Source organism: Maylandia zebra, linkage group LG7 (genome assembly GCF_041146795.1).
Source record: "Maylandia zebra isolate NMK-2024a linkage group LG7, Mzebra_GT3a, whole genome shotgun sequence".
Classification (NCBI taxonomy): domain Eukaryota; kingdom Metazoa; phylum Chordata; class Actinopteri; order Cichliformes; family Cichlidae; genus Maylandia; species Maylandia zebra.
The window spans coordinates 33,829,172-33,844,541 of NC_135173.1; the positions used below are offsets into that span (position 1 = coordinate 33,829,172).

Below are 15,370 nucleotides of genomic sequence, written 5' to 3' on the forward strand. Positions count from 1 at the left end.
AGCTTAAGTTAATTCAGGCAAGTTCAAACAAGTAATTCTGAGATATACAGTCACAGATTAAATAAAACAAAAGGGGTTACTTCAAACAGCATCAAGGGATTACACAGTTCAGTTAAATAAAATATAACAACAGATCATCTCTCATCACATACCTCAGTCCGCTTGCCAAGGGTGCAAAACTCCGGTAAACACTTAAACACTTCGGCCCGTTTCTCATGGGGTGCTGCTAGCTTGCATGACACACATGTCTAGCTAAAAAATAGCACATGGATGTAAGTAACGTAAATAAAGAATAAAAGGGTTTTCAGATAGCTCACAATACAAACGCAGCAACATACCTTACATTAGAAACACACTTATCATACTTATCAAAGTATTATCGTAACTTACATGGACTTTGTACAACTTATTCCTGCCGCGACAGACTGCTCTATACGCGTTACGGGGCATGCCTCTGATCACATCTGTCCTTAGTGCGACTGCGCATACAGTTCCGACAACCCCCGCAAGGATGACTTATGGTACAGATCAGCGGTTCATTACACACAGTTTTTCATTTTCATTCACTTTCAGACACTTAAAAACTAAAACCAAACCAGCAAAACTCTGGAAATCATCAGAGACTAAACTGAATTTAAATAAATGAGTAAATGAATTGGAAAGTGTAAAACTCTTAACAAGGTCATTACAGGCTCCGTTTAGTTCTCTTGCAGACTTTTGTGACCACTTGCCCTGACATACTCACTGTGCCCAGAGGGGAATGTAGCAACGTCTCTGCCAGTTCACCTGTTTTGCTAAAGCAGCTTTGTGGAAGCTTTTTAATAAATTATTGGTTTGATGGTTTTATTTTTCCTTTGTGGCCCTCTGCCCCAGACTCTTTAAAATCTTTAAAATTACTTACCAAGAGCCCCCGATTTAAGAATGTAAACTGAGTGTGGGTGTCTTTGTTGGCCTTGAGGCCTCCCTATAGGTCACTCCAACAAAAACCACTTCTGTTCAGAATCTTTCTTAATCAAACCTTGAGCCATCTTGAGGTTTCAGTCACTGCTCACATGTGAGGAAAGGCAAACAGATGCAAACTAGGAGTCAAATAGAATTTGACTGCATAGGATATGAAGTCTATGCGTGTTTGTTATTTTAAAAAGGGGGGGAAAGCCAGTTATTGTGATTCCTGCCACGGTCTTAGAGCTTCATCTTAATCCACAGAAACGTTAAAGTCCTAGCGGTACAGTGGTTTGCCCCAGGGCCACGCAGTTCTTCTATTTTATATAGACAGAGAATTCACTTTCCCCAAAAGACTTTTGCAAGCTATCTAAATGCAAACAGAAACATGTTTTTCAAATCATCTTACATCTTTTATCTTTAATAGAGAAGTTGTACGAAAACGACATCTCAAATGGGGACACTAAGACGCTGGTTGTTTTATTGAAAAGAAGTAGACATGGGGCAACATAGAAAACGTATCAGTTTCTTGGAGGCGAAAAAATATACTCGGGTCATTAATGTGAGTGGGAACAAAAAAAAAAAAGTGTAGAGAGACGACAACTTTCAAGAGTACAGATGGTGAGGACTTTGCCAGCATGTTGGCAAAACATGAAACATTTCTCAAAGTACAGAATTTTCATAATCTTTGCTACCTTTTACCCTTTTTTAAACCTCTATTTTTTTTAATCTATTTTATTTATTTAATGTGCATATTTACTCAGCCACTCATGTAAACATTAAGAGCATTGTGAAAAAGAAAGTGTGATGGAGGACAAACTGTTGAGCAACCAAATTCCTATATGAAACAGTGATGGCATAAACCTGTGTGGCTTAAATATGAGAACTCCTCAGATCTTATTCTAATTAAAGGATTAAGGTCTTTAAAGTGTTCTTAATTTAAATCCAAACGTGATGATGATGATGCTTTGAGGTCATAGCGCCTAAACTTTGGAACCACCTTCCTCAGCCCGTCACGTCGGCTGAATCAGCCGCTTGTTTTAAACAACTGTTTAAAAACCAAACAAACTTTTATAGATTAGTCTTTCTTTAATCATTTACCTGTTAAATTTGGCTATAGCATACACACATATGGAAGCACGTATCTGTAAATGAGTTAAAATATATATTTCATAATGTAAACATAAGTTTATTTATTAAATGCTTTTTACTTAATTAGATAATAAGTGTCATTATAGCCAATACTGCTGAGTCAACAGGTCTGTAGACGACGCCATCAACACGGCCCTACACTTCATCCTGCAGCATCTGGACTCCCCAGGAACCTACGCCAGGATCCTGTTTGTGGACTTCAGCTCTGCCTTCAACACCATCCTTCCAGACCATCTCCGAGGCAAGCTTTCCCAGATGAATGTGCCTGATCCCATCTGCCGGTGGATCACTGACTTCCTGACGGACAGGAAGCAGCATGTGAGGCTGGGAAAGAATGTCTCGGACTCCCGGACCATCAGCACCGGCTCCCCTCAGGGCTGTGTTCTTTCTCCTCTGCTCTTCTCCCTGTACACCAACTGCTGCACCTCCACCCACCAGTCTGTCAAGCTAATCAAGTTTGCAGATGACACCACCGTTATTGGGCTCATCTCGGACGGGGACGAGTCTGCCTACAGGAGAGAGGTTGAACGTCTGGTGTCCTGGTGCAGCCACAACAACCTGGTGCTGAATGCCCAGAAGACAGTGGAGATTATTGTGGACTTCAGGAAGCACAAAGCTCCACTCCCCCCCATCATCCTGACTGACACCCCCATCACCTCTGTGGACTCATTCCGCTTCCTGGGTACCACCATCACCCAGGACCTGAAGTGGGAGCCCACCATCACCTCCGTCATTAAGAAAGCCCAGCAGAGGATGTACTTCCTGAGGCAGCTGAAGAAATTCAACCTGCCAACACGGACGATGATGCAGTTCTACACTGCAATCATCGAGTCCATCCTCACCTCCTCCATCACCGTGTGGTACGCTGGAGCCACTATCAGGGACAAACAGAGACTGCAGTGTGTTGTGCGCTCTGCTGAGAAGGTGATTGGCTGCAGACTCCCATCTTTGCAGGACCTGTACACCTCCAGGACACTGGGGCGTGCAGCTCGGATCTCAGCTGACCCTTCTCACCCTGGACACAGTCTGTTTGACCTGCTCCCCTCAGGCAGGAGGCTCCGGTCCATTCGCACCAGAACCTCTCGCCATAAGAACAGTTTCTTCCCCTCTGCTGTTGGACACATGAACAATAACCATATGACTGTACCCGCCACTAACACATGACCCTACGCTGTGTTCACTGCATCATTCCATGATTGGCACTGATCACCACCTGCACTCATGTATATATCTTTCAACGTAGCACTCTTAATTCTTATTCTCATGTATATATCTCATGTATAGCTCATGCACATATCTTTCTACGTAGCACTTTGAATTCTTATCCCTACTTTTATTTTTTCATGTCTATTTAAGTGCTATTTATGACACTATGTTTGCACTGAAGCACCGCAGCAATTTCCTAATGTTGTAAACCTGCTCAACATTTGGCAATAAACCCCTTTCTGATTCTGATTCTGATTCTGAATACAGAGATACAATAAGACAAACGGATAAACAACTGTTTTAAAAATGAGTGAGTAACAATTCACTAAAAATTCTCAACAGCCTGTTTAAACACTCGTCTGTGTCATCACAATACAATCTACAGTCATCTAAACGTCATGACACAAAAGCAGGAATAATATTCCCCCGTTGAGCTGAGGCGACCACACATTACAGTTCACAAATGTTCCTCAAATGAATCAAACTGATTTTTGAAAAACAACCTTTTTATGATTTTTTTTTTTTTTTTTTTTTTCTCCCAGTCTCAGTTGTTTTACATTAAAATACAGAGATGGACTCTGCTGACTGAAAAGAACTGAGTATTAAAGAAGATGTTAAGGAAGCAGGAATATGGTGAATAGTTTAGCTTTGTACTGGAATTTAACACCGACTCTGCAGAGAACAGGCAGTCATTGTTCAGGTTGGGTTTTTTTTTTTTTTTTTTTTTTTTTTTTTTTTTGGGTATTACAGACATCAGCTCACACGGATTCCCCTCAGGTGCTGCAGAAACCCGACTCTGTGTTAATGCGACCAATCGCATCTATTCTGTCCTCAAAGTTCCACAGACACAAATATCTTTCAGTTTTTTAAATGAGGTCAACCAAATCGGTTTTGTTTTCTTCCCCCTTTTTGACTCTGTTAGCAGGAAAATCAGAAATGACTTCCATAAGCGTTAAGTCAGGTTTAGGTTTTAATTCAAGGAACAAGGGATTTGGTTTTGTGGATTAGGGCTCAGCAGTACCACAGACTTGTAAAATCTCATTTTCTTACAACCAATTATGTTTATTTAAAAATATAAACAAACAAAAACTAAGAACAAACCTTTTCAAAATGCCCAAATTCACATACAAAATGTTTCTTCTCAACATCTAAATTTGAAAGTCAAACCTGTTAGTTTGACAGTTATTGCTAATTGTTTAGAACAAAAAATGCCTCTCTTCTTAAATATGTTTTTCATTTAATGAGCAGTTTTTCAGCATTTGAGTGTATTCTCCTTATGTATAGTCCTGATCAAAAGTTTTAGAACACTTGAAAAATGGCAAAAAAAATCATATTTTGCTTGGTTGGATCTTAACAAGGTTCCAAGCAGAGCTTCAACATGCAACAAGAAGAAATGGTAGTGAGACAAAACATTTTTTGAGCATGCAATTTATTGAAAACAACGCTTAACATGAAACAGTCTGTTTTACAGCTGATCAATAGTTTAGGACCACATCCCTTTAAAAGGCCAAATCTGTGCAAAAATGTGGATTCATTGTCATTTTCTGTCAGGTAGTCACACTGTCATGACGTACTGATGGCAAATGCAAAAAAACTTTCCCTTTTTGAATGTGGTGTTATTGTTGAACTGCATAAGCAGGGTCTCACGCAGCGCACAATCCCTGCTGAGGTGGGACGCAATAAGAAAGTCATTTGGGACTTCTTAAATGATCCTGAGGGTTATGGAACAAAAAAAGTTAAGTGGAAGACTCCAAAATTTTACCAGCACTGAGCCGGAGGACCCAACTGGCTGTCCATCAAGACACTGGATGATCCTCGACCCAAATTAAGGCAGTTACTGGTGCAGACTGCAGCCCCATAACCATCAGACGGCATCGGAGACTGAAGGGCTTCAAAAACAAAAAACGTCTACAAAGGCCTCGTCTCCTTGAACGCCACAGAACCGATCATTTAGACTTTGCAAGAGTGCACCAAACATGGGACAATGAAAGATGGAAAAAAGTTTTATTCTCAGAGAGGAAAAAATGTAACCCTGATGGTCCTGATGGTTTCTAACATCACTGCCATGACAAGCAGATCCCAACTGACATGTACAGTGCGTGGGTACTATAATGGTCTGGGATGCTTTTTCCTTCAGTGGAACAATGCAGGGGCGTCAAACGGCTGCTGGCTATGTCCAGATGTTGCAGAGAGCATTCCTCATGACTGATGGCCCTCATCTGTGTGGTAACGACTGGGGTTTTCAACAGGACAACGAGACAGTACACAGAACAAGGGAATATATCCAGGAGAATAACATCAATCTTTTGGATCATCCTGTGTGTTTTCCTGATCTAAATCCAATTGAGAAGCTTTGGGGATGGATGGCAAGGGAAGTTTACAAAAATGGACAACAGTTCCAGACAGGAGATGCTCTTCACCAATTTGAGAAATGTTCCCACTCACCTCATGGAAGTGCTTGCATGAAGCATCCTGCAATGAAGTGATCATCAATAATGGTGGAGCTACTTTGATTTCTGTTTTGGGGGTGGTTACAGGTTTTTTTGGAGGTGTGGTCCTAAACTTTTGATCAGCTATAAAACAACCTGTTTCAGTTTAAGCGTTGTTTTCAATAAATTGCATGCTCAAAGAAATGTTTTGTCTCACTCCCATTTCTTCTTGTTGCATGTTGAAGCTCTATTTGCAACCTTGTTAAGACCAGTACAGTATATTTCGTGTGAGCTTTCTGTAGGTCAGCAGCAGTATTTTAAATATTTCATGATTTTAAAAAACTTCTCTAAATGTAGAGATGGTTTTGAGTTTTAAGCACAGCAGTAAGAAAAATGCGTTTTTCTTGAAAACTGGAATGATCAGTGACTTAATGCTATTTACGATTTTTTTCATACTTTTAAATGTCAGACACCTTTAACAGCACTAATCTTCATAATGGAAGCCATCTTTCCTGCTGTAAAGTCCAAAACGATGCTGTTCTCTTTTAGGCTTTGGAAATAACTGAGAAAACATGAATAAACCTCAGTCTTATTGTAATTGTGTTCTTCTGGATATGAACCAAGTAGAAATGGGCCAAGTGAAATTTCTTATCAGATTATTTTCTTTTCTAATAACTGAAACACAAATACTGGAGCTGGTAGTGGATGACTGCTGTTTGAGTTCCTGCTGTTGTGTTTATATTTCACAATATTCTCAGATTAATGATGGACATTTAGAGAAGTAGTCGTCTCTGGTTTGTATTTTTCATTTCTGAAACCTGAGGCCTACATTACCCACAATACAGTGGATGTGGTGTGCTACGCTAGCAGAGTTTAACTCAGGCAACCATCTGGTGAGCTCATATTTTCATACATGCCTGTGTGTGGTTTGTTTTTTTTGTTTTGCTCTTCAAACTTGTTTTTCACCTAAACAAACATGCAGTCACATGACTTTAACACATTTTTCACACATACAAAAGTGCACTTCGATCCTGTTCATGTACCCTGATGTGAAGACACTGTTTACTAAAAACAAAAGCTGCCTTTCAGCCTTCAAACTTCACACACTGCATAACTATTTCCAGTGAGGTCTTCCCACAATGCTGCAAACTGTAAATATTATATTTACAGCTGGTACGGCATTATATCAATAAGGGACTAACTTTGAGTTTACTTGCAAACTGGCACCCAAAGTCATTTATTTTATGATTACATTTTTATTTCTGTATCTTTTAATTGACTTTTTTTGGATGGCTTTCTGCGCAGATCTTAGAGAAGACATAGACTAAATATTAGGCCAAATGCAAATTTGATATTTAAGGGTCATTATCTACAGATCCGCAGTCTTGTGCTTCTAGTTTGACTTGTCTGAAGGCTCACCTGAGCAGTCTCACGGAGCGCTGTACCTCCTCCCTCCTCAGGTTTCAGTGTCGTCAGTTAGGTATGCTCTATTCTGTCCCACTCTGTGAATCCCCCCCCACCCCTTCCTGCTCCCCCTGGTTGCCATAGGGATATCCTGTACCAGATAGCAAAACCTGTTTTCTGAAGAGCGATCCTGAAGAGCGTGGCTGCCTCTAAGCCTCACTTTGGTCGTTATCTGTTATCAGGGAGACCTGTGCAGGAACCGCTGAGCTCTCGGGAAAGAAAACTGATGAATTTGTTTGTTAATGAGGCTGCTTTCATCCTCAGTTGACTTCCCAGGTGATAAAACCAGCTTTTTAGGTCAAGTTGATGAGGTTCCGCTTCTTCGTTATTTCACAGTAGTGTCTGATATATATATATTTATTTATTTATACCTCCTAAAGAACTTGAAAATATATTAACATTTAATATTGACAACAGATTGAAGATATCAGCCACAGGAAAAGACATTTAACTTCACTTGTCTAGTTCCAGAAGTTAAAGGGGACCTAGCTCTTTATTTTAACGACTGCACTGTTCTAGAATAGTTTTGTATGATTCACAGTTCAAAATAATCTTTATTTCATGTCTTTGGCACAGCCCAAAGTGCCCTTTTGTTTTGTTTTTTTTCTTCCCCTGTTACTGGCTGTTCATTGTAAACGTAAGATTTGAACAGCCATCTCAGAGTCATGACACAAGGAAAGGGTCATCAAAAAGCACGATCCCCTCTGCAGCATGGTGGTTGTTGAGACAAGAAAATTAAGCATTAAAAAAAAAGTTGTTACCATTATATTTCAACTCAAACCTTTTTTCTTTCATTTTTTTCAAACCCAAAGAGTAGTATTCATTGATACTGTTTCTGACAGGGCAGGTTTCTACATTTCAACTGTGTCATGTTAACTGGATTATAAAGTGCAGTCTGTGGTGTGAGACAAAAGCCCTGCCAGCCTTTAAAATCAACAGATATGAGACATGTTGGTAAAATAAAAAATAATGATAAGGGAAACTATTTCCTGAACTACGGTAAGAGTGTGTCTCATTACCACCATAAACATTTAAAAGTTGAAAAGGAAGGGTCTCAAATGACTCATTTAGAGCCGTGTGAAGCTGGAGCTCATGATGCAATGCTAAACATCAGACTCATCGTGGCCAAACACAAGCATTTTTCTCATATGCTTGGGAAATTTCTCAGCATCATCCAGTTCAGTGCAGTAATGGCATATTTATAGTAATTTTGATGCAAAAATCATGACTGGCTAATAAGGAGGGGAAACTAAAAAGGAGTGGAAACTTCCTGATAAACGGCTCATTTGCAGCTTTGTAAAACCACATAATTTTCATATGATTCAATGCTTCTTTCAAGATTCAACATTCAAGAACTTTGTCAGTACAACAATATACACAGTATACAACGTACAGTGGAACCCTGACTTACGAAAGTAATTCGTTCCCGAGGGTCTTTCGTAAGTGAAAAATTTTCATAAGTAGAAGCACCCATCGCTCCTTTTGAGTGAACAATAGGCTATAGGCTAATTGCTAACTGCAACAACAATACGTTGTTCAAATGGAACAGCGAAGCGCAAGTACGGAAGCCAAGGGGGTTGTCACATGATTCGGAAGGCATTGTGGGCCTTCTGGACTCAGCCAATCAGAGCCAGCAGATTTTGTTACACGGGCATTTTGCCGTAACACGGGCAGAAAGATTGCCGTTAAGTGCCTTTGTAACTTGAATTTTTCGTTAAATGGGGTATTCGTAAGTCGGGGTTCCACTGTACTGAAATGCTGTTTCACCCCAAGCCCTACATGGTGTATTTATAAGAATATAAAAGATCTATCTCCAAGAGATAGAAAACTAGGAATTACAAATAAATAATGATTATTTGTTATCGTTATTGTCTTTATAATAAAGATTAAAAAGTACTATTACTAAGTATACAATACTATAATAATAATAACTATACAATACTAACTGTACAATAAACAAAGATGGGACAGAGACAATACAAAGTGGATTGTGCAGTAGGTATTGAATAGCAGGTTCAAGTTATGGTCAGGATATTGTAGACAAGACAGGACGAAGGCATGTGTAAGGTCCAAAATGTGCAAATATAGTATTATGTAGATGTGTTCAGTAACCGTGTGACTGAGTGTGACAAAGTGGAGGAGCAGTTATAATTCTCTCCATTTGTCCCACATGTGTTTACTTTTTTTTTTTTTTGCACATTGTACACGTTATTCCGTTTCTATGTATTTGCTATGATTTGCTATTTGTCAAGTAACATTGCTTCATTCACTATCCCGGGTTTGTTTGTGTAAGCGTTTTGTTGCCGGCAAATCAAACATTCTGCAAATTAAGACAAATACTAAGTTATGTTTCTTCATACTTTATTATGTTACAGATTAAGTCATTTGTTCATACTTACTTTGTTTGTCTTTTCAGTCGTCATAAGGGTCAGGTGTGGGAAACGCCCGGCTGGCATTTCCTCATTTTAAAGTCCTGATGATGTCACATATGACACCAGCAGGTCAAACCAAGTGGAGAGGTTTCTTTGTCCATAGAGATACTTCATTTTGTTTGTGTTAAGGTTTAAAGTGATTTGTTGAATGTTTTTCCTTTCGTTAATACTGCCATTTTGTTGTGTAAATGTGCATATTAGAAGTGTGTAGAGGTTTTGTGTTTTTAGATAATCTGTGTAGAGTTTTAGATCCCTCAGTTGAGTGAGTGGTACTGGCTGGGCAATTGGAGGGAAATTGATGGCCCTATTTAAAGCCAGTCTCTACCAGATGCAGGAGAGAGGAGAGGTGAGCTGTGTCACCAGATCCATGTTATGTTGAGTTTTGTTAATTGAATTGATTTGGGGGAAGTTTTGTTAAGTTACATTAAATTAAGTTCACTGTAAATAAATTGCTCACCTTGGAAACCTAAAATGTCTGCATAGTCTGCTTCCCTACCACCTTCTTTGACGTTCGAGTCTGACTACTTCACACTGAGTGTGCAAATAAGCATGTTGTTCTCAGGTCCAGTTTGTAGTGAATTTGTGGAAGTTTTTATTGTTTTTGAGTCTTTTGGTGAGTATTGTAAGGCGTTTGTGTATATCAGTTGTTTGGTGGTAGTGAGTTGAGGGCTCTGACTGCTTGGGGGGGTGGGGGGGAAGCTCTTGCAGTGTCTGGTCATTATGGTTTTGATGTTGCAAAACCGTCTGCCAGATGGAAGGAGGGAGAAAGGTGCATCTGAGGGGTGGAAAGTGTCCTTCACTACACTGTTCGCACGTCGGATGATGTGTTTGTTGTAGAGTTGGGAGACGGGTGGGAGAGGCCTCCAGTGATCCTCTCTGCTGTCCTCACTATGCGCTGCAGACTTCTTTTCAGCAAAAGTATAGTTCCCGTACCAGATATATTTTCTTAGACACATCTATTTTGCATTTGTTTGAATGAGTTCTATATCATGTTCTCCCCTTGTTAATTGACTGAATATTAGTCCACGGATCATTGAGCCTTCTTTGGTTGTATTTTTTTGCTTTTTCTGAAACAACACTGTGGATTTTTCACTTTAAACATGAAGAGTGAGTTAATATTGTGGGCATGTTGACACTGATGCATCTGACTTTAAGCAAGGCTAAAGCTCCACTCCGTTGGTCCAGAGCTGTTTTTATGTTAAGTGGATTGCTTAGGTGGACATGGTGTGTTGCTCTTTAGCGTGTCTTTACAGCTGGTCACACTGAAATAAAGACCCTGTTTATTTCTTACAAACATACACGGAGTTGTTGGAGACGGCTGCATTTACTGGAGTGCATTCTTGTAACCATCAGCTGTCTTTGTACTTCGCATGGACACATCAGGAAGTCTTGGTCTGGATATCCTGACAAATTTCCCAGTAATTGCCTTTTTATTAAAGCAGCTGCAAAACTGTAACTTAACAGAATTTTTAGACTTGTGCATTTATGAAGCCAACTCGCTTGGAAGAAGTTGTTTTGATGGCATGCATACCTGCAGTGATGACAGGTGTCTTAAAGGATATATCCGTGAATGCAGGAGTGACGCAGAGCATTATTTGGCATTGTGTGTTCCTTTGGCGTGGTGTTGTTTGACTGGGTGATGAAAGTTTTTCTGGTTAGACGGACTGTTGTTTAGAATAATTTGACTTTTTTAAAGGTGGCGTTTTTGCTGAGAGATGGTGGAAATGCCAAGTGAGGTCAGAGCAGCAAGTTTTTACTCTACACACTCGATCCCCCTCTTCCTCTCCCGCCCCTCCCGTCATCAAATCTCTGTGTTCCCATGTTTTCGTGTTTGGACTTGTATGTTCAAACAAGGCCCATTCAGCCAAAACACCCACTGTAAATGGAGAGCTTGAATAGAAATGAACTTCTTATATAAATCTCTAGCTGAATGAAAACTTTTAGGAGCGATCTGAATATTACCTTGTTTGTTCAGTCTGTTTGAGCAGTTTCCTGCTGTTTTTGTTGAGTGTATTATTATCAGTATAATCACAGCAAGAGTCTGAAGACATACTCTTACTGCCCCATTTTTTTTCTTTCCCTTTCTATGGCTCTGCTTTATCTTTGATGGGACATAAAACCTTTTAAGCAAAACGGCTTTATTCAGCGGCAGTGAATACATAGCTATTAACCATCTTGCATGTACAGTATATTGTGTGTTCGTTGTGTGTTAAATATGTTCATCCCTGTTTTTTGTGGGTCAGACATGAAATTCATGTGTGCCAACAAGTCATTGGTGGAAATTTTGCTGCAACTGTTAATTAAAGTTGTGAAATACTGTTGACGAACACGACGCATGGGAACACACTACAGGCTGTGAGGAGGGCGGGGCTTAAACATGTATGCACAAAGCGTGCCGAGCTGTGTTCCTGGTCTGTGAGAAGACTTCTGTGCTTACCAATTAATAAATAAATAGCCTTTACAGAGGCTCTGGCAAGGAAAGCATGATTAATATTTAATTAAATGTTGACACCGAGCTGGTAATAAATAGTAAATGTAAGCTGGCAGAACATAGAATTGGGCAATCAGTTACAAGCTATGGAACATTTCCTGCAAAAACGCTGTTACATGAACACTGATTGTGGCGATAAAGGTGATAAATGCACTGAGACGTAACATGTCGTCTGGTTTAGAAACCTTTGAAACCATGGTTGTGTAGACTGAAGACTCAATGACTAAAATATTTTTCCTTTATGACTTAAGAAGGCTTTAAAACTCGATTTTCTTGCCCAACAAGTGGAAAGGAATTTCTTTGTGTGGCTCACATTCATAATAGGAACACAAGAAAAGCTGGTCCAAGCCGGCAATGTCAGCTGTCAGATGGGCCTGTTACATGGCAGACGTGTTGACGTGTCATTAAGTACACCTGTTTTGTAAAAAAACAATATTAGCAAAAGCTCCAAGTGTGACCAAAGCTTTGAATCTGAATGAGTTGCTTGAAATTTAGCTGCCACTGATTTATTCATTGTGCAGTTTTAATTTGACGTAAACCTCTTTTTGGGAAGAGCGCTTGCATACAGATAGACCGATGTTTAAATTCAAAGTGGAAAAAGTGTTCATTAATATGAAGACGAAGAACAGGATGCTGACTGCACTATAATTGCCTCGAGTGGCCTGCTAAGCTCTGTTTGGTACATTTCTGTGTCTCCTGACATTGTTCAGTGCTTATGTTTGGTTTTTGGAAACCAAATTAATCAACCTTATCAGCTGTGCTAAAAGACTCTTTAACAACATTAAACATTAAGCTGATTGAGCGTGCCAATCTGAGCTTGGCGCCTTTTAATCAGGAACTGTTAGTCAGTCAGATGTCAGAGGGAGATAAAATGGCCAATTCATTACATTATCTATCAAAGCTGAGGTAAGACCAAACAATTTTATTTAATTTTTTTTTAAAAACAGTCATGTATGTTATAGTTATAACCCTCTAGTTTATTTAAAATGAACTATGGCGTCATGCATATTGCCTCTATTGCCGCATATATACTGAAACAAGGTGTTAGACACAATGTTTAAAAATTTATTTGTGGCATGAAATCACAAGCTTATTGGGTAACAACTTATCAATTACAAGTTGTGAGCCCATGAGCGTACAGTTCCACATTGAGACCCGCCTTTCTTTGTCACATCCAGTTTTTCCCCCCACACAAGATTGTAACAATGGAAACGCTCATCTCGAGGCTTCAGAAACCAGTGGATGACATCATTGTAGCTACATCCACCTTTAATCTGTCTACAAAAGATGGACACACATTGATATTATGAAAATAAATTTTCATCTTTTGGATATTTAAACCCTGAATTTGTGCTTTCTAGTATTAGCTGACAAAGAAAATAAGCTATAAAGCTTGGTTAATTTCTTGGTTGATTAGTTACTTGCTAATAAGTGCTAATTAACATACCATCCAATATTAGAATTTCAGTCACCCAAAGGTAAATGGGATTAATTACACAAATAAAGTTATTATTATCATATAACTCTATTACAAATGTTCCAAAAGACACAAAACACAGTTGAGGTCAGAGACTGGTGTAGCATGAAGACAGGTGGCAGCTATTCCCCTTAAAATACATAACTTTAAACTTTAATAATAAATGGATGAGTGGGTTTTTGTTTTTGTTTTTTTGTTTTTTTGTTTTGTCACCAGTGTACAGTTGTCACTAAGTCGCTACAGAGATCAACAACATTTTGTACCAGGCTGTAAATATGTTTCTGGTCTAAAATTGCACATTTTAACTATTGGCGAGGATTTCAGGTTGCTACCTCATCAGGGCAAACTATATTTTGAAGTGGATCTTGTGCCTCGTGCTGTTTTGTGAGACTGGATGTTTCCCCGATTCTCTTCTTTGTCGTGGAGAGTGCAAAGTTGGCAAAAGAAATAGTCACATTAGGGAAAAAATGAAAACTATGCCAGGTTTAAGTAAACTGGAAAAATGTTTTGTTAGAAAGTAAAGTTTATTTATACAACTCTTTTCAGACATAAGTCTCAAAGCACTGTACAACAGTTAAAATACAATATCAACAGAGAAAACCAAATCCTGTATATTTCCATCCTGTAAATTGCACTCGGCATTTCTGAAGATGTGCTTTAAGACCTCTGTAATTTCCAAAAACAGGTGGACACGGTAGTTTTTAGGGAACACGACGGAAACAAGAAGACAGAAACGTTTCTTTTGTGAGGAACTATTATTAGCAGTCGATAAATAATCTGTGTTCCACTGAGTAACTGAACCGCACAGAAGCACATAGGTTATTATCTGTGTCATGCCATTCAGTGCAGCGGTAAGACCAACAAGGTTTGCTTTATTAAATGTCACAGAACCACACCTCCCCTTCAGATAAACTTTTCAAACACAAGACTTTGCTTTAAACTCTGAAAACTGCTGTTGGAGGTTTGTCCTGCTGTTCCAGTCGTCGCAAATAGGCTATAAAAAGCTCATCCTTAATGAGAGGTGGTGATGACAAGGAGGGAGTGATTGCATTCCTCACATGGACACGATCACTTCGACACGGATCCCACGTCATCACACTGCATCGTTTTGCTCATGGCATTTGTCAGTCAAAGTAGGGAGAAAAACAGAAGTACAGCTCCCTTCTTGTGACTGATTACTGAGTATTAATGGCTATAATGATACTACACGTGGGCGGTCAGTTTTCCGGCCGTGAAAACTTTTAGAGTTGATCAGTCAGCTGGAGGCAGATCTGCATTTCCTGCTTCAGCTGCATTTCTGCTCTTTTCATATTCTTAAGTCAGTGTGTGGCATCTGTAAACCTGTTAGACTTGTGACTGCTGTCACAGCTTTTTCCCCCTTCTTTTTCCCCCTGCAGTGTTCTTACTTTCACTTCTTCGTCTGAGAAACTGAGGCCTGTGGAACCATTAATCCTTGTCAACCTGACCAATTTTTTTTTCTTTTATTTATTGAAATATTAATGTTTTAAATTTATTTAGATTGTTTTCATTATAGTCAATGCATTTATTTACAGTTTACTGTGTACATTATGGAAATCTGAAGGCCCCATTGATTTCAACTGTACTACTTTGTATGATGCATTATAGTGTTTGCATCATCTTCCTCATTTATGAAACAGACTTGGAATTAAAAAGAAAAATGCAAATCACGACTTCATGAGCTGTATATAAATGATGGATGCAACGTGTGGGTCTGAAAACTGAGGCCAGAACAAATTGTATAATTATTGTACAAATA

General features: G+C 39.2%; 1 protein-coding gene across 1 annotated transcript in view; it reads left to right on the forward strand.

The window, feature by feature from the left end:
* The window catches only part of atp8b1 (ATPase phospholipid transporting 8B1), a 38,048-nt gene that overhangs the window by 3,785 nt on the left and 18,893 nt on the right, over positions 1-15,370 (forward strand). The gene's annotated exons all lie outside the window — the stretch shown is intronic.